Source organism: Tamandua tetradactyla, chromosome 7, assembly GCF_023851605.1.
Source record: "Tamandua tetradactyla isolate mTamTet1 chromosome 7, mTamTet1.pri, whole genome shotgun sequence".
Lineage (NCBI taxonomy): Eukaryota > Metazoa > Chordata > Mammalia > Pilosa > Myrmecophagidae > Tamandua > Tamandua tetradactyla.
Genome location: NC_135333.1, coordinates 76,365,621 through 76,389,694, shown reverse-complemented (window position 1 = coordinate 76,389,694; position 24,074 = coordinate 76,365,621). Strand labels below are relative to the sequence as shown.

The following is a 24,074-nucleotide window of genomic DNA, read 5'->3' as shown; positions in this document are numbered from 1 at the left end:
GCCAGCATTTGGAGATGTTGACACAATCAAAGAATGAGTATCATTTCTTATCTCTCTAAGTCATTTGACAGTTAAGGCCAATCGATATTTTTTGAGTGCTTACTGTGTGCCAGGTGCTATACTAGGATTAGGGTTGCAAAGACTCTTAAGAAGAAGGACACAGAATCTGCCTTCAGGTTGCTTACAATCCAGAGTAGGTTGTGGACATGCAAACCAATTGTTCATTCAGTAATGATGGGGATCGTGTTAGTTTTCTAGCTCCTGGAATGTGATATACCAGAACTGAAACAGCTTTTACAAAAGGGGAATTTAATAGATTACAAGTTTACACAATTCTAAGGCAATGAAAATGCCCATATTAAGGCACCAGCAGGAGGTTACCTTAATTCAGGGAAGGTCCAAGGATTAGGAACACCTTTGTCAGCTGGGTAGTCATGTGGCTGGCATCTGCCTCTCCAGGTTCTGGCTTGCTTAACATCTCATGGCAATGTCTGGTGGGCTCCAAGCATCTCCAAACATCCGTGTCTCTGTTCTCCATGCATCCACATCTGTGTCAGCTCTGCTGTGAAGTTTCTGTTGGCTCTGAGGCTTCTGTCCTTTCTCTAGACTGTTGTTTCTGGCAATTTTCCAAAATGTTTTCCCTGTTAAAGACTCTAGTAATCTAATCAAAATGCCCTAGGAATAGGTGGTGTCACATCTCCATCAAAATACCCACAACTGGGCGTATCACATCTCCATGGAGATAATCTAATCAAAAGATTCCAACCTATATTATTAAATTAGGATTAAAAGAAATGGCTGCCTCCACAAAATTGAAACAGACTTAAAACATGGCTTATCTGGGGTACATAATATTTTCAAACCAGCACAGGGATTATTTCACTTCTCAGGGGCTTGTGCTAAGAGTAGGTAGGCTGCTGTGAAAAGGGCATGGGTTTCCCTTACCAGCAAGAATCCCTTTGGATGACCATATATTCCTTCAACTCCATTTCTTCGGTAAATATTTAGCTTGCTAGACCTTCTAAGTATTGGACTACTGAGTGGATGAGAACGAATCCCCACTTTATGAAATCTACTTTATAGTGGGAAATCAGACAGATAACAGATAACAAGACAACAAAAATATCATTTGAGAATTTAATTACTATAAAGAGAGTAAAGTGGGAAGAATTAACAGGGGTTGGAAAGGGAGTTAGTTTAGATGGGTGGGCAAGTTCTCCCAGAAAAGATGGCATTTGAGCAAAGGCTTGAAGAAGGGGAAACAATGAAGAACTTTCTGAGCTCAAAGAACAGCAATCAGAGAGGCCCTGAGGCAAGAATGAGTTTGCCTTGGTGGATAAAGTGTGAGAAGGCCTCTGGGCTGGAATATAGCAAGTGGGGTAAGGGGATAGGAGATGAGCTCAGGCTGGGTCCCAAGACCAGAATAGGATACCTGAGTAACTTTCTAAGTATAGGGAAGGAATCGGAGAGCTTTATGTTCACAAAGCATACTTCTATGGCTAGATGAAGGTTAGATGGTGGGGATGCAAAAGTAGAACAGTAGACTAATTTAGAAAGGATTTACTCTTTCATCCAATATTCATATAGTACTGCCATGTCATAGCTTATCCCTGCCTTCGAGGAACTCTTCTTCTAGTAGGAGTTGTTTATTTTTCTCTCATTTTCTTTCCTTTTAACACATTTTAAACAAGCCTTAATGGTGACCAGCTCCGGAGCTCGTAATTGACTTTACAAGGTCTCGCTATCTTTCGCATGTGATGCCCTGTCTTTGATTAGGATTTTGATACATAATTACTACTATTTCTTAAAATCTATATAACCAGACTTCGGGCACACATTATCTCTTTTAATCCCCCCACACACAAAACCAGTGATGAAGGTATTGTTATGCCCATTTTACAAATAAGAAAACGAAAGCTCAGAAAAACTGAGACTAAATCTCAGTCATGGGCACACACTTAGTACACGAGGGCTACATCTTTAACGTGAGCCTCTTGTCCTCAAACCTCATGGTCTTTCTCGCATACCACACTGTCTCCTGAAAAATTGAAAGACATAGTGAACTTATTTTTGAACTTGGGAAATTATTTTTTCTGAGACTGGTATTATTCTAGAGCAACTTCCTTCCTCCTGTCCTGCCCCTGCCCTTGCCCACCCCCCGTTTTGGTAATGTCTGGTGACTTTTTGGTTGAAAAGGGGTGCTACTGGCATATGGTATGTAGAGTCTAGGGATGCTGCTAACATCCTATATTGTGCAGGATTACCCTCATAACAAAGAATTATCAAAATGTCAGTGGTGCCAAGGTTGAGAAATCCTGTACTAGAGGTATTTTCCTGCATTCCTTTATGAATTATTTAATTAGTATACTTCTCCTGTGTACCACAGCTCATCACCCTGATTTTGTTTCTTTCACTTTGTTCTAAGGAAAATCTAGGGTCCAACTAAGCAGAAAAAGCTTCTATTGTCAAGCAATGTTTTCAGTAAGTGGTTGTCCCCTAGCACCATTTCATCTGTTGGTTGATGTAGCCTGAACTCTGAATTCTAGGGCTCAAGAGCCCATCAGGCATTCTGAGCCACAGGAAAAGCTCTTCCACCCAAAAGCTGTGCGAATTGGGAAGCAGGTTAAACTTAACTTTTCTCCTGCTACCAAACCTGAAGTGGTCCCACCAGGAGCTCTGTGGGACATGGGTTAAGAAGCAAATTTTCCCCTTCAAAGTTTAAAATTACTGATGTACACTAATGGGAGAGAGAGAATGATCCCCCACCCCCTAAAACAGTACACATGCATTATTTTTCTAGGTGTTCTCAACCATGACTCTGAGCTGCCACAGTGTATAGCCCTATAAAAGCAGCAGGTGCTCCAAACATTTGCTTCCAACTTTATAGTATATAATGTCATGCATAGCCATCAGTTGTCTCTAGGTCAAGGGGGTCATCCCATTTCTAAGAGAACAGAGGACCAAACATTATCTTTCTGCTTCTTAAACCTACCGTCAGAGCAGCAGTCCACAGCTGAGTGGGTTAATAAGGTCCTACTTCCATTGCCACCCTACTCTGGGAGAATATGGACTGGGAGATGGGCCAAGAGTCCTTGACTTGGTATTCTCCTTTCAAAAAGAAATCTCTTGGTGCCTTTACTTTTCCTCTGATTTGACTAACTACAAAAAAAGCCTTCTGCTTAATAAATGTCTGCTTGTAATATTCTGAAACAAGGAGGCTAATCAAAGGCCCTGTTCTGCAGAACAGGGACGCTTAAATGACAACATTAATTTCCGTAATCAAGCAGCTTAATTTGGACATTTTCCCCCTCTCTGTTGCTGATTGAAATTGAGGCAAATTTTGCTGTGGTGAGATTCTGTCCTTGCCTGGTGACACTTCTTTACTGTTACTAGAAGAGGGGAGGCAAGGTGATTGTGGTCAGGGAGGCGATGAGGGGAGGTGAGAGGGAGAAAGAAGGATATTGCATGAAATGAAATGTGAGCAAGTGAGCTGATATATAAAAGTAGCCACAGTTTTTCTAGGGTCTCTTTTAAGGACTTCATGAGTTGTCCATGTGGCAATCACGTGAAATCTTTTTTTCAGGATATGGCAATCCTGAAATCTTTCCATTGGGTTTTTAGAGGGCAGTAGTCACAAACTCATCAAGTCCTGGCATGTTTGAGCAGAAGGACCTCAAATGCCTCTTTTCATAAAATAGCCCCAGAAATGGCAAGGAACTTGGGCTCTGTTCATTAATGCCAAGTAAAATTTCAAAACAGAAAGTGAAGAAGCTTGAGCAATCTAATAAGATTTGCAGGAAAATAAACAATAACATGGTGGTGGACTTTTCATTTGTATAAAGCATTAAAATTTGCAAGGCCATTTTAGCCAATTTAAGTGGACATGGTCTACTGCTCAAATTAGAATTGGAATGGAATATTTTTAGATGTTTAATAACATAAGCGATAATAGCCAGCATGCTTATTGTTTCTTAGAAAAGCAAACTCCTCACAATGGAAATTCAAGATTACTTTGAAGAAATGAAAACAAAAAGCACACACACTCTCGCAGTTTGGGATAAACTATTTGGAATTTTAGCCTTCAGGTTTTTCTAGCTCCGATCTTATTTAGGTTATAAAGTTACCTTATGCAAATATATGAGCTTTGGGTTTCTGATGGGGAATTTGGTGAGGTGGGTTAATCTGTGGGCAAGGAGCTGAGTTGCTGTAGGTTTTAATATTGGCTTTGTCTTCTTGCTTCTCAGTGAGTCATTTAACCTTTCTGGGCTTCAGTTTTTTAATTGTAAACTAGGGATGAGAACACTGATCTGCCTCACAGAAGAATAACTAATAAATGATGGCAAAGCCCCTTCCCAATATATAGTGCTAAATACATACCTAAAGATGGAATAAATTGGCTTCCAAAGAAAAAGTACATAGGGAAAATTAAGTCAAGGCCAGACCAATCTGAAATTAATATTTAACAAACAAGGCTTTTATGTGTCTATGTACATCAGGGTTAGGGGAGGGAGTAACTTAATGACCACAAACTTAGTACCCATGAACTCTGGGTTAGCCCAGTGAGGTTAATGTGCTTGAGACACCACTGTGTACCTTAGCCCTTAGGACCAGCATCGTAGAGAAACCTGGTCGAGTCCATTTGTTCATTTATTTAAAAAATATTTATTGAGTGCCTATTATGTGCAAGACATTGTTGCTACAACATACTCTTCTGGCCCTCATGGAATTTATAATTTATTGGAGGAGATAAGACATAGCCAAGTGTGTATAATATAAGGCTCTATGAGAAACACCACAGGAGCTGTACAAATTAAGTGTTATATATGAATGCAGGGGAATTTTTAATTAGTGTGATCAGAGAGCACACGCTGTAGGAGGTGGTGTTTGAATTTCATGGATTTCTATGGACAAGGACAGAGCAGATTGGAGAGCAGAGAGGGGCAGTCTAGGTGGAGGGAGGGCAGTGCAATAAGATTCCAGGAGGAGGAGACCAAATGTCTTGCCCTTGGATTTGTGTTGAAATGTTGTAAGAGATAGGACTAAAAACTAGGTGGGTTTAGAATGTGTAGAACCCTAAGTGATTGCAGGGGACCCAAAAGGCATAAAAATATATAGAAGTACAAATTTTAGGAGAAGCAACCTAGGGCACTGACATAGCACTGATCTTCCCTGGGGTATGACAAGAATAGGAAGTGAAAATCAATTGAATAAATTGTACGTAGTGAACAGCCTAGGGTGGACAAAACAGGCCATAGAGAATTAAAGCAGCACTGGAAAGATTTCTCATCTAAAAATGTTTCACTATCAAAAAGAAAGGAGATCTGTGGAAACCCCAGGACACAATACGATCAGCAGGAAGAGGTAAACGTTTGATGCATCATACTTGACCACCCAGGAATGCAAATTCCAGCAAAAAGATAAAATTTCTGGGTTCAGAGGAAGGCAGCAATGGGTAACTAATGAATAAAGGACTTAGTGAAGGAACAGTTTGTATTTAACACGATGTCATTCCACATCCTCTACCTTAAATAGAAGCAGAGGGGCATGAAATGGCTGATTGGGACACGTGTAACTGCAGGTTCCCTGGCAGAAAGGCAAACGCCAACCTGAGCTTTGTCCAATAATTTAGGCTTGGCTGTGGGCTAAGAATGTCCCTGTGTGAATCGTTCCCACACGAGTGTATCTTAATTTTTGTCACTTCTCTTACCATAGGCTTTAAGTGCTTTGCTGTGTGTTAAAATATAAAGTGAAAGAAGTCTTTTAGAAATCGTTTTGTGTCTATTCAGTCCCCTGAATTTTATTATGGTCTTTGCATTGGTATAAAAAAGTGTTTGGGCTTGATTTAAGTGGAAAACTTCTTTGGAAAAAAAATCGTGCTAAAGTATGTGAAAAATATCTAATTCTAGGAAACAAGTACTATGGACCAGCCAGATAGGGAGAAAACAGAGGGTTTGAAATATGGTCTCTAATCAAGAATCTGCTTTACCAGTGGTCTGGGCAAGGAAAGTTAGTTAATATCCCTGCTCTTTAGCAGGACTGTGAAGATTAGAGATGCCGAAAGTTTAGAGCCTAGCCCCAGGGTCTACACATCTTCTTTTAAAATTAAGTATAATCTTACTTTCCTTATTATGAAAGCTATGCATGTCCATTGGAGGAAAATTTAAAAAGAAGGGAAAAAATAACCTAGACATCAACTTAACCACCTAATAGTCAGCACTCTAAACTTCTCAGGTGTTCTGTAAAATAAAAATGAGGTCATACAATACATATTGTTTTGTACCTAGCCTTTTCTTCTTAATACCATATAACGAGCATCATTTTTCTGTCAATAAACATCTAATGGTTTATTAGACTTTTGCAATCAAACTAAATTCCCTTATTGTTCAGTATTACTGCATTGTTTTTTATTAGGGGGCTTATAAATAATATAACAATGAATATTCTTGCAGTTAAATCTTTTTGTCTATCAATTATTTCTTTAGGATAAATTTGTAGAATTGGACTTATTTGGTTCAATAATCTCGACACTTTGTGGCTTTTGATATTTGTTGTCAAACTCATCTCCAATATCAATAGTGTATGAGAATATCCACTTCTCCTACCTTTGCAAGAGTTCAAAAAATATTTGTATATTTAAAAGAGTAAAATGTTACTGTTTAAATTTTCATGTAGTTGATTTGTTAGTGAGGTTGACCTTTGAAAATATACTTATTTGCCACTTGACTTTTCTTTTTCTTTCTGTGAATTGTCTGTTTTAGAAGGTACTTAAAGTACGTGTTTTTCCTTCTATTACCCTGTATGTATCTTCATTATCTCACTGAGTAAAGTATTGTTCTTTGTTTACCTTTAGTTTTTTCTCCTAGACTTTAAAAGTTCTTATCTTATTCCTTTTTTGCATCCTGTGCCCCCAGCACAAAATAAAGACTCAGTAAATGTCTGGTGGGTCTATACCACAAATGGAAGGAAGGAGGCTAGGATACAAAGCAGAAGGAAGGCAAGTTGCCCCCTGCCTGCTTACCCGGACATAGCACCATCAGTGGAGCGGAGGTAGCATGTCTGGTCTCAAGCATGTTTCCCAGGACTCAGACTAAAATGCTTAGTCCACTTAAGGACGGGTGACAGCAGGAGAGTGAGTAAAGAAGGGCAGGGATTCTGACATGAGCTGAGTGTTCAGCAAAGGTTCCTGCCGAGGTTGAAGGAGGGACGGATTGCCATCAGAACTGCATTTCTTTTCACCTGGCAAGTTTTGCTTCCTCTCTGACACCTTGAAAGAGCTAAAACTGGTTTCCCCATTGATTACCTCACCCAGAAGGAACCCTCTGTGGTATAAATGTCCTTGTATTTATTATTGATGAGGTCATTTCATTTGACGAAAACCATTTTCTCTTCATGCTGGATGGAAGAGATGCTTCTACCGACCTGCCTGGGATGCTGCCACAGCAATCTCTTTCCCCTCTGGCATTTGGGAGGCTGGGTTTGGTGGTATCATGCATCCTGATGGTACCTTCCTGTTTTCTTCTCCATGGAAGCCTTATCTTTCAAGTTCCTTGCATTTACAGGAAAAGCTGTAGATGTGAAGAAGGCAGGATATTGTCACTAGATAATATACTGCTTATCGATTCTTGGAGATTTTTGATATGTGAGTGACAGATAGTGACCTGAGTATGCCGTAGCATGTTCATTATGCAATCTGTGCAAGCTGGTAATATTCTCACAATATATTCCATAAAATAGGCTTACCAAACATTTCCTATACTTCTGATATAAAGAGTTTAATTCCAATTCCATGTTTATTACCAAAAAGTATATGTTGATATAGGTTTGGTTCATTTCAAATTGTATATGTATTTTTTGTCTATTGTTCCTTTAGCAGGGAAAGCCAGTTTTGTAAATCTCCCACTTATTAGGTATTCAGCCAGAAATAAAAGAGAAACAAGTATAGCCCCTTGAGGAATTTAGACTTGATTTGTAGAAATTGTTAACATTTGCTGATCCAGTACAATATTCTCTTTGAGGCAAATAACATATATAGACTTTGCATCCTACATCACTTACATAATTTACTTACAAGTTTACATCAGAATGTGGCACAGCACTTAGGGTATACCTATGTGGTATAAAGTGAAGTTTTGACATTTATTTGGTTTATTGGATTATTATAGAATCCAAGTCTTATGACTTAAGAGTCATAGTAAATGTTTTTTGAAACTGTCATCCAGTTTTTTCATCCATAGAAGCAAAATTAATCAGGCAAATAATAGCTCTTTTTTTTTTTTCATTTTAAGAATATTCTGCATATGCATGTCATGTTGGCTTTAGCTTGCAATTTCTGTGCTTGTAAGTCCAGAGATGAAAGCCTCAGGGGTGGGGATAGAGTGATAGTTTGATCAATTAGTGGAGATGTAAATAGTGGCTAATAACTAATTTTTTATTGTGGTAAATATATATAACATAAAATTTGCTATTGTAACCATTTTTAAGTGTACAATTCAGTGGAATTAACCACACTCACAGTGTTGTTGCAACTGTCATCACTATCTGAAAAACCTTTTTATCACCCCAAACAGGAACTCTGTGCCCATTGAGCAATACTCCCCATTCTCCACCTCCCCTATCCCTGGTAACCCATAATCTACTTTCTTTCTCTATGAAACTGTCTATTCTAGATATTTCATATAAGTGGAATCATACAATATTTGTCCTTCTGTGTCTGGCTTATTTAACTTAACATGATGTTTTCTAGGTTCATCCATGTTGTAGCATGTGTCAGTACTTCATTTCTTTTTATGGCCGAATAATACCATTGTATCTGTATACCATATTTTGTTTAGGTGTTTATCTGTTGAGGGACACTTGGGTTGTTTCCACCTTGTGGATACTGTGAATAATGCTTTGAACATTGATGTACAGTACCTTTTTGAATTCTTATTTTCAATTCTTTTGACTATGTTTCTAAAAGTAGAATTGCCAGGCCATTTGTAATTTTCTATTTAACTTTTTGAGGAAATGCCAAATGTTTTTCAAAGAGGCTGCACCATTTTACATTTCCAACAGCAATGCAGGAGGTTTCCAATTTCTCCACATCCTTACCAACACTTGTTATTTTCTGTCTTTTTGTTTGTTTGCTTTGTTTTTTAATAATAGGCATCTTAATAGGTCTGGAGTGGTAGTTCATTGTGGTTTTTCCCAAATGACTATATTGATAGTGAACATCATTTCATGTGCTTATTGGCCATTTGTATATCTTCTCTGGAGAAATGTTTGTTCAAGACCTTTACCCATTTTTTAATTGGACTGTTTATCTTTTTGTTGTTGAGTTATAGGAGTTCATTATATATTCTGGATATTAAATCCTTATCACATATGTGATTTGCAAATATTTTCTTCCATTCTGTGGGTTGTCTTTTCACTCTATTTTTTTTTTATTTTAACATTTGTTCCCCCTATTATTTATTTTTATTCCATATGTTCTACTCGTCTGTTGACAAGGTAGATAAAAGGAGCATCAGACACAAGGTTTTCACAATCACACAGTCACATTGTGAAAACTTTATCATTATTCAATCATCAAGAAACATGGCTACTGGAACACAGCTCTACATTATCAGGCAGTTCCCTCCAGCCTCTCCATTACATCTTGGATAACAAGGTGATATCTACTTAACGAATAAGAATAACCTCCAGTATAACCTCTCAACTCTGTTTCGAATCTCTCAGCCATTGACATTTTGTCTTCTTTCACTCTTCCCCCTTTTGGTTGAGAAGGTTTTTCTCAATCCCTTGATACTGAGTCTCAGTTCATTCTAGGATTTCTGTCCCATGTTGCCAGGAAGGTCCACACCCCTGGGAGTCATGTCCCAGGTAGACAGGGGGAGGGTGGTGAGTTTGCTTGTTGTGTTGGCTGGAGAGAGAGGCCACATCTGAGCAACAAAAGAGGCTCTCTTGGGGGTGAGTCTTAGGCCTAAATTTTAAGTAGACTTGACCTATCCTTTGTGGGGTTAAGTTTCATATGAACAGACCCCAAGAGTGGGGGCTCAGCCTATAGCTTTGGTTATCCACACTGCTTGTGAGAATATCAAGAATTCAACTTGGGGAAGTTGAATTTCTCCCCATTCTCACCATTCCCTGAAGGGGACTTTGCAAATACTTTTCCACTCACTGATCAAATCACTCTGGGATTCATTGCGGCATCTCTCTGGACAAACCAACAAAATCTCATGTCCTACCCAAGATTCCAAGTACTTATGGTGTTCAATCAAGCTATCTACATAAGTTATATTAGGAAATGCACTAGTCAAAATATAAGTTTTGTACCAAATAAACATGTTTTGCTTTAGTCTCACACATAAGGTGAAATTTTTAAATATTAATTACCATCTATTTTCAGCACCCTGTAGTAATGACATTCCTTTGTTCTTTCTCATGCACAAACATTTTTAAAATTTGTACATTTACTCACTATTATTATACACTCTAGGCATTCCTAGATTATATCATCTCAATCTTTAACGGCTATCTTTCTTTCTGATTTCATTTATGCCCCCAGCCCTCCTCCCTCTATCATTCTCACGTGCAGCTTCATGCAGTGTTTTAACATAATTGTATTACAGTTAGGTAGTATTGTGCTGTCCATTTCTGAGTTTTTATATTCAGTCCTGTTGCACAATCTGTATCCCTTCAGCTCCAATTACCCAATATCTTACCCTATTTCTATCTCCTGATGGTCTCTGTTACCTACGAAATATTCCAAGTTTCTTTTCACTCTCTTGATACTGACTTTTGATGCACAAATGTTTTTAGTTTTAATGAAATCTAATAATTAAGTATAAGTAAACTTGTACACACAGAAATACTTCAAAATACAAGAAATATTAATAACGTTGGAGGAAACTTAGCAGAGAGTGAATATAGTGCTCAGGATTTTGAATAATGTGAGTTAAACTAAGGTTAAAGAATATAATCAGGGAAGATGGGGGCTGAGAGAGGAAAATGCATACGGTTATTCTCTGTAGCTGAGTGAACCCTGTAACTATTCCACAGTAGCCATAGAATTTTGATGTGTGAAGGCAAGTAAAGGCTTATGCCAAACTGCAAAGGCAGCCAGAACAGGGGTGGGTCCTGGAGGTCAAAATTAGCCCAGCTCTTGGCAAAGCATCTTCTTCTAAGGCTGCTGGAATAGGGAATGTTCTTCAAGGGAAGGTGATGTGGACTGCCCTCTGGTTGAATTATTGGATGCTGAATCAAGGATTAAAATGGCATGCATTGGTGAGATCTGAGGGAGCATCTTTGCATCCCATTTATCAGAGCTCTTTGTATTCTGGTGTTGATCTTTCATCAGGACTGGATGGATGGCTCACATTGTTCAGTAGGGTCCCCTGGTAGAAATAGAGTATTCTGGAGCTGTGACATCCTCCAGGCAGGAGGCAAGGTTTCAGGTCTGACAGATTTTCACATTAGGATCCTCCATTCCCTCGCTACCCCTGCTTAGCACAGTCTCCTGATGCATTCTCTCTCTCCCTCTCCCTCACTATGGGTGGCATCTTTAACTCGCCTGCACCCCCTGCCATCTTTTGACAGTCAGTTTTTCACAGAAACAATCCAAGATGCTCCTGACCACCTCCCCTCCTCCTTCCCCTCTCCTCCCTTTCCTCCCTCCTTCCTGCTGATTTGTTATTATGTACTGCAGCTGCCCGGAGGATTTTAAATAGATCCATAATGGCACAGCAGCGCCTCTTGGAAGTTTAAATATAACCTTCTTGTTAATCTTGTCTGTGGCGGCGGCAGGAACAGCACCTGGAGAAGAAGGCAATAGGCAAGAGATGCCCTGGGGTTCTACCCTAAGATCAGGGCTTAGCTCTCTTTCAGATGTCTTATGATCTGAAAGCGTTTGGGCTGAGCCTCACGTGTAGCTGTGCCTCAGTCTAAATGGATTTGGTACTGGACTGACAGCCCTAGAAATGTAAGTACAGTGTAATGCAGAGCAAGAGAGACAAAGGGAATAACTGTAAAAGCCTGACATTCCTCTCCACCTTCAGACAATCTGCCACTCACCCTCTGCTGCCCTTATAGGTGGGATGTGTGTGGTCTTATTTACCCTTTGTCCCTTTGTGGGGACTGGAATGGGAAGGGTTGATTAGTGTCAAGTACATCATTCGCCACACTTCTTAAAAAACAGGTGTATAAATCAAAAGAGCTTCCAAGACCCTCTTGGCCCCAGAACAGCTTCTAGGGGATGGCAATGGGCAGTTGCCCTGACCCAGGGCGATGAAATTATTCATGAAGGGAAAAAGGGCTACAGATTCTGGCCTCAATTCCCGAGCCTGTTAATATTTTCTTAGATGTAACAAATGTCAACCCTAAAATTAATTCAGTCATTCAATGAGTATTTATTGAGCACCAGTGATTGTGGGAAATGTTCTGAGATCAATGGAGGAAAAAGGGCCCATGGGGAAATGAAGTACCTTATTCAATTCAGAGGCCTTTAATGTTGGCGTCAACTACACAGAACAGATATTTTCAGGAGGATATAGCCTAACATCCATTCAGTTCAAGTTTTTCCCCTGGAAATGTTCTAGGATATAGTGGTTATCCAAGGATGAGAATAAAAAGGATCACGCATTTAATGAAAAAGTATTTAACTTCTATAGAGTGTAAACAACAATACTAAGCTCTTAATTTGGTGGAAGGAGAAAAGCAGACAGGTGACAGCAGTACTTACCTTAAGGCAGTTCACAGTGTAAGGGGGGGTCATGAACAGATAAGCACATCAAACATTTTTATAGTATATTGTAGTATATTTTGGAATATTTCATGAGTTCACATACATCTATTTTATACTCACACTTCGTTTTACAGAAGAAAAAAACACAGACTAGATGGGTGTCCCAACTACTAAGTAGTGGAACTAAGGCAACTATCTCCAAATAAGAGGTATATTATTCATCTGCTATGATGCATGCTATGTTGCAAAATGGCCACTTTTTAAAATGAATGACTGCTCTTGTAATAACACTGTAGTCATACATTCATTTAAAAATAAACACACAAAAACCATTTTTAAGTGTTTTAACAAAGAGCTTACTGAGGAAAGGGAATGAGTCAGGAATGATTCTAATGGGATGGGTGTAGTTAATCATGGAACACATTCTAAAGTTCACTGTTCAGAATATTGTCTGAGGACTATTAGTATAATATTGTAATATTATAATAGTAGCATCAGCATCATTGGGAACCTTGTTAGAAATGCAGACTCTTGAGCCCTACCCCGACCATCTAAATCATAGCTGTGATTTAAAGGAAGAGTTTGGTGTAATTGAGTATGTAGGGAGGCTTCTGATGAACTGGAATCTGCACGTGATTAGAGATAGAAGATCTAATGATGGTAAGGAATTAATAATGCTAGATTATCACCATAATAAAATAGCAGAAGTAAGAAAGGATGGAAAGGTTCAAAGGAGGGCATCTATCTACCTGTGTCTCCAGACAAGAGAATCCCTGAATACTGACCTGGCAGGGGAGACACCATGATCACGAAGGTGGTCTTCCCAGGGCGAGGCTTGCCCATTGCACCTCGGGCGTGCTGACCACTGCGATTTCCCCACATGCGGGAAACTCGACTGCGTAATTTGTGGTGGTGCGGACTGCGTGCGCACTCTCCCCTGGAGTGCGTTGTATTCAAAGACAGATCTGTTCTACTCCCCGTTTCAGGAATTTTCTTTTTTCCTGGAAGTGTTTCAGATGTGGCGTGTTATGTAGAAAATAAAGTTTGTGCTGGTTAAAAAATAAAAATAAAAAATAAAAAAAAGAGAATCCCTGAGCATTCAAGATGGACAGTATTATTTTATAAGATTTCTAAGCATAAATATCATGCTGTCTGTTCACAAGAGTTTTGTACTTGTTAAATAAGAACATTCCCGCTACCTCATGTATCATGAAACTAATGTTGAAGTTTGTCTGTTTAATAGCTTTTAATGCTATGTATAAATGGAGACAAATTGGTTATTACTTTATTCAAAATATATAATTTTCTACCTACTCACATAAATCTGGGCTTATTTGAAAACAACTAGTGCTACTAGACAGGTGCTACTCATATTCTAAGAACCATTAAGGGTTTTTCAAAATTATCATCACAATTATGCCCAACATGTGTGAAGCAGAATGAACTTACCCCTATCCAAATAAGAATTGCTGTTCCACTTTCTGCTGTCTTTTTAGGAAAGGTACAATTGATATATCGCCTGTAATCATTCATTTATCATTGTGAGTAATAAATAAAATACAAAAGGTAGATGTTTTATTCTTCCTTAAGGATCTTACAATTTAAATAGAGAGAAGCATGGCAATCATAATCCTTGTCAGAATAAAATCTTTGAAGTGAGAATGAACAAGGCAGGCAATAAGAAAAAATTGAGGTCTTGAATCAATTTTGCCATTAAATTTGCATTCGTGGGAAATACATTAACTTCTTTAGATCTCAATTCTCCATCTGTTAAAGTGAGCAGTTTAGGCTGGATGGACTTTTTAAGCTTTTTCTTGCTCATTCTCCCAAGCCTGCAAGGAAATAGCAAATTGAGTGGAGTAATGGGTAGGAAGGGTTGGCTGGCCAGATGGAAAGAGACTATGCTGCAGAAAGCCTGCTTATCTCACGAAAAATTTTTAATGAATTGATCTTTTTTCATTTTTCTTTATAAGGTGACTTAATATTTGCATTACTAATTAATTGCTTGCTTTCAAGGTTAATAGACATTTCAATTTCAAATGGTCCTAAAAGCATTTTTGACTTTGGGAAGGGACTTCCTGGTCATTTGCATGTCCAGCTGCAGTTGGTCCATGCCTATAGTCTGCCATCACAATTATCTTTCCCTTTGGCCGTTTTTTCTCTACTCACGAAGTGAGGTTCAAGAAAGAAGTATCCAAGGAGTGTTGCTGATCATCCAGGCAGAGCCTCATAGAATGGGTATCTTAGTTTCCCAGCTGCTAAAACAAATACCATACAATGGGTTGGTTTAAACATGAATTTATTGGCCCATGGTTTCAGTGGCTATAAGGTTTGCTTCTTCCCAGTAGGATCTTCTGGCTAGTGGGCAATCCTTGGCTTTTCTTTCACATGGCAAATGCACATGGTGGTATCCTCTCCTTTCTCTTCTGGGTTCTATTGACTTCCAACTTCTGGTTCTTCCTGTGGCTTCTCTTTATATGTCCAATTTCCTTTGCTTATAAGGACTTCAGCTATATTGGATTAAAGCCCACCCTCATTCAGTTTGGGCACACCTTAACTAATAACATCTTCAAAGATTCAATTTAAAAGTGAGTTCACACCCACAGAACCAGGAGTTGGGATCTGAACATGCCTTTTGAGGGGGACATGACATAATCTCTAATAATGGAGTAGGGGCCCAAAGTCTGAAGGCTTGATCTTCAGCTTAATGGGTCTATAGTTGGTCAAGTTTTCAGTAGAAGACGTATTTTACAATGTTTAAAACAAATGTTGTTCTCCAAGAGCCTTCTATGTTTATACTTATCTTTCTTTGGTGATATTAGAAATATATGTTTCTATTCCATTTATTGTTCTCCATTAAAAGCTAACATTTATTGAACTCATTGCTTGCCACGCACTATTAAGCACTTTATAGGCATTTTTTCATTGTATCCTTATAAGAACCTAATGAAATAGGTAATGTTATTATGACCATTCACAGATAAGAAAAATGGGGTACAGAGAGTTTAGTTAACTACACTAAGCGGAATAGTGGAAATGCAAGGCAAGGTGAAATTTAGTTCTTCAAAGTGTAAAAGATATTATTTTGCTGCTGTACCAGCCCAACTTCCTTCTCTAGAAAAGATCTAACTCATGTTTTAAATGATAACAGCCTTCTTATGTCTACCTTGCACTCTTAAATTTAGATAGCCTGATATAACTTTTTCTTATCTTGTTACATCACTAACTCAGATTATTGTCCAACTAAATGTTCCTAGATTTTTTACTATGCTAAATATAGATTAGTGCAATTTCTCTTCACCACCTGTTCTTGTTAAAACTTAATTTTCTTGTTGTGATCGTGTCCCAATTGTTTACCCCAGTCATTCTAGGCAAGCAGAGCTGAGCTCTGATTGCTTCTTTAAGTCCTGAAACATCAGAGTGGCCCAAGGAATGCAAGAGCTTTTTGCCTTACTCAGCCATCCTAGGAGTTGGCTCCTGCCATGGCTGGGCTAGCTGACATTGGAGAAATGGATCTGAATTTCAGCACATATAGTGCAGTCTGGCTTCTATGCCAAGGAAGATGAGGTGGCTTGATGTCCATCTGGACTCAGGATCATATTCTGGGAGGATAAACCCTGAATTAGATTGTGACGGCAGAATAGAAAGGTGCATTTGTGTGTTCTGAGGCTTAGCACATAGAGAAGCATTTGCCAGCATTTTGCTGAGTTATGTTTCCCACTCCATGGCTAACATTATTTATTTTTAGCCTCATTTCTTCTGATTACTTGATTGTCTTGAAGAACTTCAAGAGAAAACTGATGTCTGTGTCAGACAATTGTAAAGGGATTTCTTGCTGGTGATGTCTGTGCGTACTGATGTAAAATACTTTATTTTCTTGGATGCAGCGGAATCTTAGTGATCTCCTGGGTTTGGGGGAGTCACAATAATAAAATTAGCTGTGGGATGATAGTGTGCACTGGTGATAGCTCATCTTACTTGAGGATTTAATTTAGTAGAGAGGTGCCTCTGCAGTTGCACTGAAAAGGACCTGCTGCTATAGAAGCATTTGCTGACCTGTTGTCATAGAAACAGAGGTGGTCCTTCCTCAGGATCATATTTGCATGTAAACTACTCTCTTTTCCTTTGCTTTAACTTATTTCCGCTTCAGTTAAGGAGTTGAAGAAGTAGATTTCAAAGGAATTAAAATCTGCTCCACACACCCACTTCCCCAAAAGTGTGATTATGAAGTGAAAACTACCAATTGTGCTCATGCTCAGATGGGATTTAAAGAGTCCCTATTCGAACATACCCTTCAGATAAGGGGCCAAACCATGGGGAAAGCAGCTGGAAGAGCCAAAGTCAAAAAGGGCTTATCAAACCTCTGGTTGACAGTGAGGAGAGTCTCCTAGGCTATTTACTGGAAGCCTTTTGGGAATTGGAGGAGTGGGTTCAAATGAGGAAACACAGGCTAAAGAAGAGTGTGAGAAAAACAAAAGTTTCATTTGGCAAGGTCAGTAGTGCTTAGTTCATTCTACTTGGAAAGAAAAGAGGGTGCTGAGCACATTTTTAGTTGGATAAATGCATCCTGAAACTTTCTTAAGGACTGAGGATTTGTGAGTTGCATAACTTTACCAGAATATTCGGATCTGCTTTGGTACTAGTCTGAATTATAGATGTCATAAATGCGGTTAGGAATATTACATCGAACTCTGATTTCCCTAGGCCTCACCACTTAATGAACGCAGCAAAGCCATAGTGTCAGTGGCCAAATCTCATTGATTCTTTCTTCTCCTGTTCATTCAAGTCCTCAATAAAGTTGTCATCCCCTAATATGCTCTGGAGAATTCTTAGGAGGGCAGATCACAGGTTCACAAATAGTTCCAGCCAACTATGGTGCAATATCTGCTGGCATTAGCCACCATTTTCTCTGGGTTTCCACAGCCTTTGCCTTGTGCCATGGCTCCTCAGACCATGCTGTCCCCTCCCATTAAGACCACAGTCTCCTTATGGGTATTACCATTTCCCACCAAGCACATTCTGAAGCACACTAGAGACTGCATGATGCACAGCAGGGTCTCTGGTGAAGCATTTTGTAGAAAGATACTCATCCCCAATTATATTATACACTGTTATCAAGGCTGGATGCTCATGCCATAACATCTTTCACAGGTTTTAGTGAAATAGCTCCTTTGCTATTTTTTAGTTACATCTATTCCTTCCCATTCCCCAGTGACCCATGGACCAGGCTGGGGAGGGGTTCAAGTGGTAGCATCAGACTTGAATTTCTAGCACTCTATGATGGTAGCTGTGTTAACGGATTAAACTTGTTTGATTTCTTTTTCCCTTGAAATTCTCTCTGCAGGGAGTGTCTACATTTCTCATGAAAATAATCTTTTGCTAAACCTACCCTCCGGTTTCCCAGACATGCTCAAACGTTGATAACACCAGTGCTGGCTCAAGCTGGGACTTAACCCCCGTAGGTCCTAGGACAAATGCTGCCCTTTAGGAAGTGAGAACAGCTGAGATTTATTGAAGAGAGTATAAGATTTGGGGTCAGAATGCATGTTTCAATCCCAGCTTTCACACTTTCTAACTCTGCTTTAGAGAAGCCCCTTACACTCCGTGAACTTCAATTTCCTCCTCTTTACATTTGAGGAAAAATTCCTACCTCACAAGTTTGTTGAGAACATGAAAGAAGCTAATATGGGACAGTATTATTATGATATACTTAGAAAATTGTAGGAACAATGTAGGGATTTCAATAAGAGATTGAAGGCAGTGTGCTATCTATGGTGGCATCATGTGGTTCTTTGGTTATTAAAACTTCTGTGAACCTTTCACAAGAGTTGGGATGTTAAACCCTGTTGTCATGAACAGACTCTACTTATACCCCTTAACATCCATCTGTGCTGTATTTCTTTCTATAGCTATTATATTGTGACCCATATGGATTCAAGGAAGGACCACCAGGTTAACTCCCTGATCCACCTTGTCCCTTTCCCTCCTGTAGAGCCAGGCTCTAACCTCTGTGTCCTTCAGGATCTGGTATTTGGTCTTAGGGCAGAGCTCCAGCTTTGTCACTCCTGCTTCTACACCACACCTGGCCTTGTCTGTCTGTCACTCCTGACCCCACTCTCTGGGTCCTTATCCTGACCCCACTCTCTGGGTCCTTATTTCAACCTCAGCCTCCCTCAAACCCAGTTGCCTACCTTGGGTGCTTTCAGCACTGGCTTGGGTGCTAATATTGGTCCTAATTTCTCTTTAACAGACTCAACAACAGGAGTGGACACCGTCTCTAATTTCAAGCTTCCCATTACAAATTTTTATAAAATCACTACCCAGCACCAGTGGGTAGTAACCCTCGAACCCTCCCCAAAAAAGGAAAAGGAAAGAAATGATTCTCTATAGAGGCTCATGGGAGATGGTTATTATAAAATGTAATTATCCCCAAAGTTATGGAAAATATACTAAGGGATCTCTAAGGGCCTGTTGTTACTGTCTTTAACTTATATATATTTATTTGGGTTTATCAAAAGGGGAAATAAAAATATTTTCATCTGGGTCAGGTGAACTTCGTGCAAATTTTTTTAAGTCTTTTTTTTAAAAAAGTAAATCTGTGTATTCAAAGAAAGCAAAGATAATGAGCTCAGAAAGATGATTCCAGGTGGAGGGCTTGGCATGGAGTCAGGACAGGAGGAGACTGAATGGACACAGGAGGGGACTGGTCAGTGCAGAAAGATGGGGTGCTGTTAAGAAGTTTAGTCCTAGTGGGGATATTACATGCAGGACTGAAGTCTCCACCAGGTGGAAGATTAGAGAGATTTCCTCAGATGGACCATGTCTGTGTTGGCAAGCAGGTGGAGGCCAGGCGAACTAAAGATTGATTCAGACTCAGATTGGGAGTTGCTTTTCTTCCCCAAGTTCCTTCAGAGTTCAGAAGGGAAAAAGCCAGGCAGACTTCTCAGAGGAGGTGAGGGTCCTCAGCCAGAATATTGAGATCAAGTATCAGGCCCTGTGGGGTGGGGGTGGGTGGGGAATGAATGCTCATGCAGTAAACTCATGCCTACCTGAATCACATGAAACTCTGTGTCTCATTTACTTGTTCTTTATGAGCATGTGTGTACTGGGGCCTCTCCATATTTCAGGAGACACCAGCTGTGGGCATAAACTTACTTTATCAGAAGCTCTGTGGCCTCAAAAAGAAAGAAGTACTTCTGGAGAAGCAAAAGATTGCTCTTCCCGCTGACGGTCTCCCAGAATTACTACTCTAACCTGTCCTACACACACATTTTTGTTTCTGGGTGATGGTAGTAGCAAGTTGATTTCAATTGATACCAGTTGTGATGGGGAGCACTGAAAGATGTCCTATTGAATTTGACTTTAAAAATGAATAGCTAACATTTATTAAATACTTACTTATACTTATCACTTTGCTATAGTCTAAATCATAAACCTGAATTATTTAATCCTTCCAACAATTCTTTTACAAGGGCACCATTATTATCACCAATTTAAAGTTAAGGAAAGTAAGGCCAGTAGTGGTTAGACAATTTCTCCAGATCTTCAGAGCTACCAGAAAGCTGTTCTCAAACTGACACCAAGGTCTAAAACCTAAGTGTTCACCATCACAATATTCATCTTCATTTTATGGTCTCTTGAGGCTTGAGGAGGACTGAACCAGGGGATAGAAGGAAGTGAGAGCATTCTAAGCTATACACCCTTTATCCTTAACCAACTACTTTAAGCTTCGTCCATCTTCTAAATCCATTTTGCTGGAATGTAGAAGATACATGCACTTAGTTTAATAATAAATACTTTTGCAGTTACTAGTGTTCAAGATTTGGATTGGGGAGAGAATACCATTGTTGCAACGCTAAAGGTTGTCCATCATTCTTGTGCTCTGGCATGGGTCCTGCAGAGGCTGTTGTTGAAGATAAGGGTTTATAACCTCAGGCATGAAAGCCTTCAATAAAATACTGTTTACTGTTTTAAAAAATATTTCTCTTGTTTAATGAGGTTTTTTAAGTTTATATAGTGAAAACAAAAATCAAGACTTTAAAAGATGTCTTTGGCAAGAAGCTCCAGAGGTTTAGCTGGGGCTGACAAAATGCGGAGATGAACCGTTAATCAGGATGGTCAGCAAACTAAGCAAGATAGATATTTGCAAGAGGTTTATTGCTCTATTGCCAGTTTCATCTCCATTTGTCAAAGACTGCAATTGTAGGATGCCTGATACTCAGGGCCAAAGATGGCCTTATTTGGAGAAAAGAGAAATGCTCTGTCCTGGCAGCACATAGCATTGGAGCAGAGTCCTTGGAGTTCAAAAGGAGATGGTTGGGATGAAACTATTAATACCTTTGCTCAGATTAACAACCTCTCTGGCTGGGAGGAGGGTTTAACTCCCACGGGAAGCATCAAGTCAGAGAAATTAAAGGTTCCTCAAGGAAGGGAGAAAAAACCAAGTTTATATAAGAGGAGTATGGAATTAGGTTTCCAATGGGTACCAGGTGATTTCTGTGTCTAAGTTACCGTAGGGTCTTCTGGAAATCATTTAACATTTCCAGTCCTCAGTGACTTCATTTTTAAAGTGAAGATGTTGGGTGGATAATTCCTCAGTATGAAAATTTTGTGGTTCCAGCAATGCGTAGTAAAAGTTGAATATGCTGTTAAGGCCTTAATGCCTAGATTTTTAAATTATATTTTTCTATGATTAGTATATAAGGTTTATATTCAATGAAACTAAGATATATATATTTTTCATAGTTATATTTGGTGAAAACCTAGTACATAATCATATGTTACTGCTTAATATAGTACTATATAGTACTAAAACCATGATACTGCTAGTACTAGTTGAACATGAGAGTGGCCTCTCTAATGTTCCAAGAGTCCAGTTCTGTCCCTCAACTCACCTTCTTTACATAGGAACAAGTGGAAGGCTTCACACACAAATTCCCTTCCTAGGACTCCCTCTCACTTGTGGAGAAATATTACGTCTTTCCACCCCTTCCAGCTGAGCCTCACTCCAGCTGGTCCTAGGAACCTAATGGAACCTAATATTAGGTTCCCAGTGGAACCTTATATTATTCTTTCCTTTGACCATTTTCACTCGGAGATGTCAGGACAGTCGTTCCAAAGGAATTAAGATTCAAGGGAGCTTAGATTGGAGCTCAATGAGTTTATAGCCTAGAGAAGAATATTTGAGATTGTTGGTGCTTATAACGTGGCCTGAGATTGTAATCACCATTTATTGCATTGGATCATTGGGAAAATGCTTTTGGATTTCCAAGTGACCTAAATTAAAAAGTAACTTTTGGAACATGTTGTATTTGAGGACTGACTATTTAGATGGTGAGATCCACGTTTATGTCGGTTTCCAGTCTTTCCCTTTCCTCTTCCATTTCCTGATTGAATAAAAGGAAGTTTGGTATGTTACTTACAACAGATTGCTCATGCTAAACTGTATCTTCAAACTTGTTGATGTGTCTGTTACATGTGTTGGAGTTGGTAGTATTAGTTTTATGGGAAAAATAGGATATGCAAACCTTTAGAAAATTTGCAAATTTTGTGATAGTTTATATTTCTTGCTCTTTTTTTCTCTATAAAATCTTTTCCTATAACTGATAAAAGGTTGTTTTTAGCTATTATTTATATTCTATTTCATTGGTACTGCCAGCCCTTTGGCAAAGGTGCTAGGAAGGTATACTATTACACAGTGGGAGGGGACTGGAAGAAAAAAAATGGCTCATTTAAATCAGCCTTTGAAGAAAGGACTGCTGAAGTAATGTAGATATACCTGGCAAGTAGATGCACAGCCCTAAAATTTGAAGACTTTTTTTGTATGTAAGGGCACTCCTCTGTAGCAAAGGCCCCTTTTACCTGCCATTACCTTCCTCTCTCCTAGATTGTGTAAAGTAGAATCTTCGACCTTTCTGATGATACATGTGAGATAAGCAATGAAGAGTTGAAAAGCTCAGGAATTTAAACGAAGTTCAATTTCTTTTACGCATGGGCTTCTCATACACTTAAGGAAGTTTCTCAAATAGTATTCACTGGATACTTATCCCAGCCCAGGTTAGGCCCCACCTTGCCTTTCATCCAGTCATCTATCATGCCTGTTTTTATCAGTCTTAAAAAATAAAAATAAAAAAATAAAAGAAAACTACATTTCAGATGAATTAGGATTGGGGAGGTAGAGGATGAACATAAAGCAGCAGGTTAGAGCTGTCTATCAAAGGTTCCTTGGAGGAAGTGGATTGCTGTACACATTTTCTTTTCTCCTTTGAAGTCTGCATTTGTTTTCTCTCATTTATGGAGAGTCTCAAACTGGGAGGACGAAGTGCTCTTGAATAGGACCCTTTCTGCTGCGCTCCCTCTGTAGCCCCTGCTGCTCTCTTTGGCGGCCCCCACCTACTGTGCAGCCAACATTGACAAAGAAAAGAAATGGGCAGCAGGCACAGCAGCAAAACAAGCTGCGTCAGTTGCCTTTGAGTTAGTAAAAGAGCTATTTCCAAGCTTACATGGTTCACTTGGGTTTGTATTCAACCAGAACTTTTTTTTTCCCTTCTTCTTTCTTTCAGCCCTGGTATTTGTGAGCAAAATCTAATCCAGTCTGTTCACCAGGTTTTTATTTTTATCCCTGGTGACAAATAACTGCAGGCCAATTGCAGGTGGATTTTTCTAAGTGTGTAAGTATGTCCACCAAGTCTAGGGACTACCCTGGTTGACATTTCATGTAATTAATAGGGAAGTACAATTCTTGAAAAGCAAGTTTGTTTGGCTCTATGGGGCTCTTTGGGAGACCAGTATTTAAAATAGGATAGAATGTGATTAGCATGTTTAAGGCAGCAAGTCTATATATAGGAGGCCCCAAAAGATGCAATATCATTGGGAGTATGGGACATTTAGCTTGGTTCTATATTAACAGGCCTTACTGGATTGACTTTTACTGATATTTATGTTAGATTAAGTTAAATTTATTATTATTATTATTAAGCTTAATCTTCTCCTCTAACCTTGGAACCCTGTCTAAATACCTATAGATGATTATAGCACTAGGAGAAATGAAATTTACCTGCTTAGGTTAGATGTTTTTACTGAGAAAATATAGGCAAAGACAAAGCTCTCAAACTCTGCTAGGTAGTCCAGTAGGCAACCTTGTTTTCCTGGGTGGCAGAACATTAGTGTAAGATTGGGGGATTCAAAAGATTCTGATTCATGATCTAGCATGTTGATCATTCTGTGGATGTGGGCAACTCATTTAATATCTTTGATCTTTAATTTTCTAATTTATTACAGTAAATATGGGATATCCAAATGAACACATAGATGTAGCATAGTATAATGACTCCTAAAGTCTTGGGTTAAAATT

General features: G+C 39.1%; 1 protein-coding gene and 1 non-coding gene across 23 annotated transcripts in view; both read left to right on the top strand.

The window, feature by feature from the left end:
* GRIN2B (glutamate ionotropic receptor NMDA type subunit 2B) overlaps window positions 1-24,074 on the top strand; it is an 849,505-nt gene that overhangs the window by 587,338 nt on the left and 238,093 nt on the right. The window lies entirely within an intron of this gene.
* On the top strand, window positions 13,499-13,660 carry LOC143642925 (U1 spliceosomal RNA). Its single transcript, XR_013155984.1, has one exon. It is a non-coding gene; the product is annotated as a U1 spliceosomal RNA (small nuclear RNA).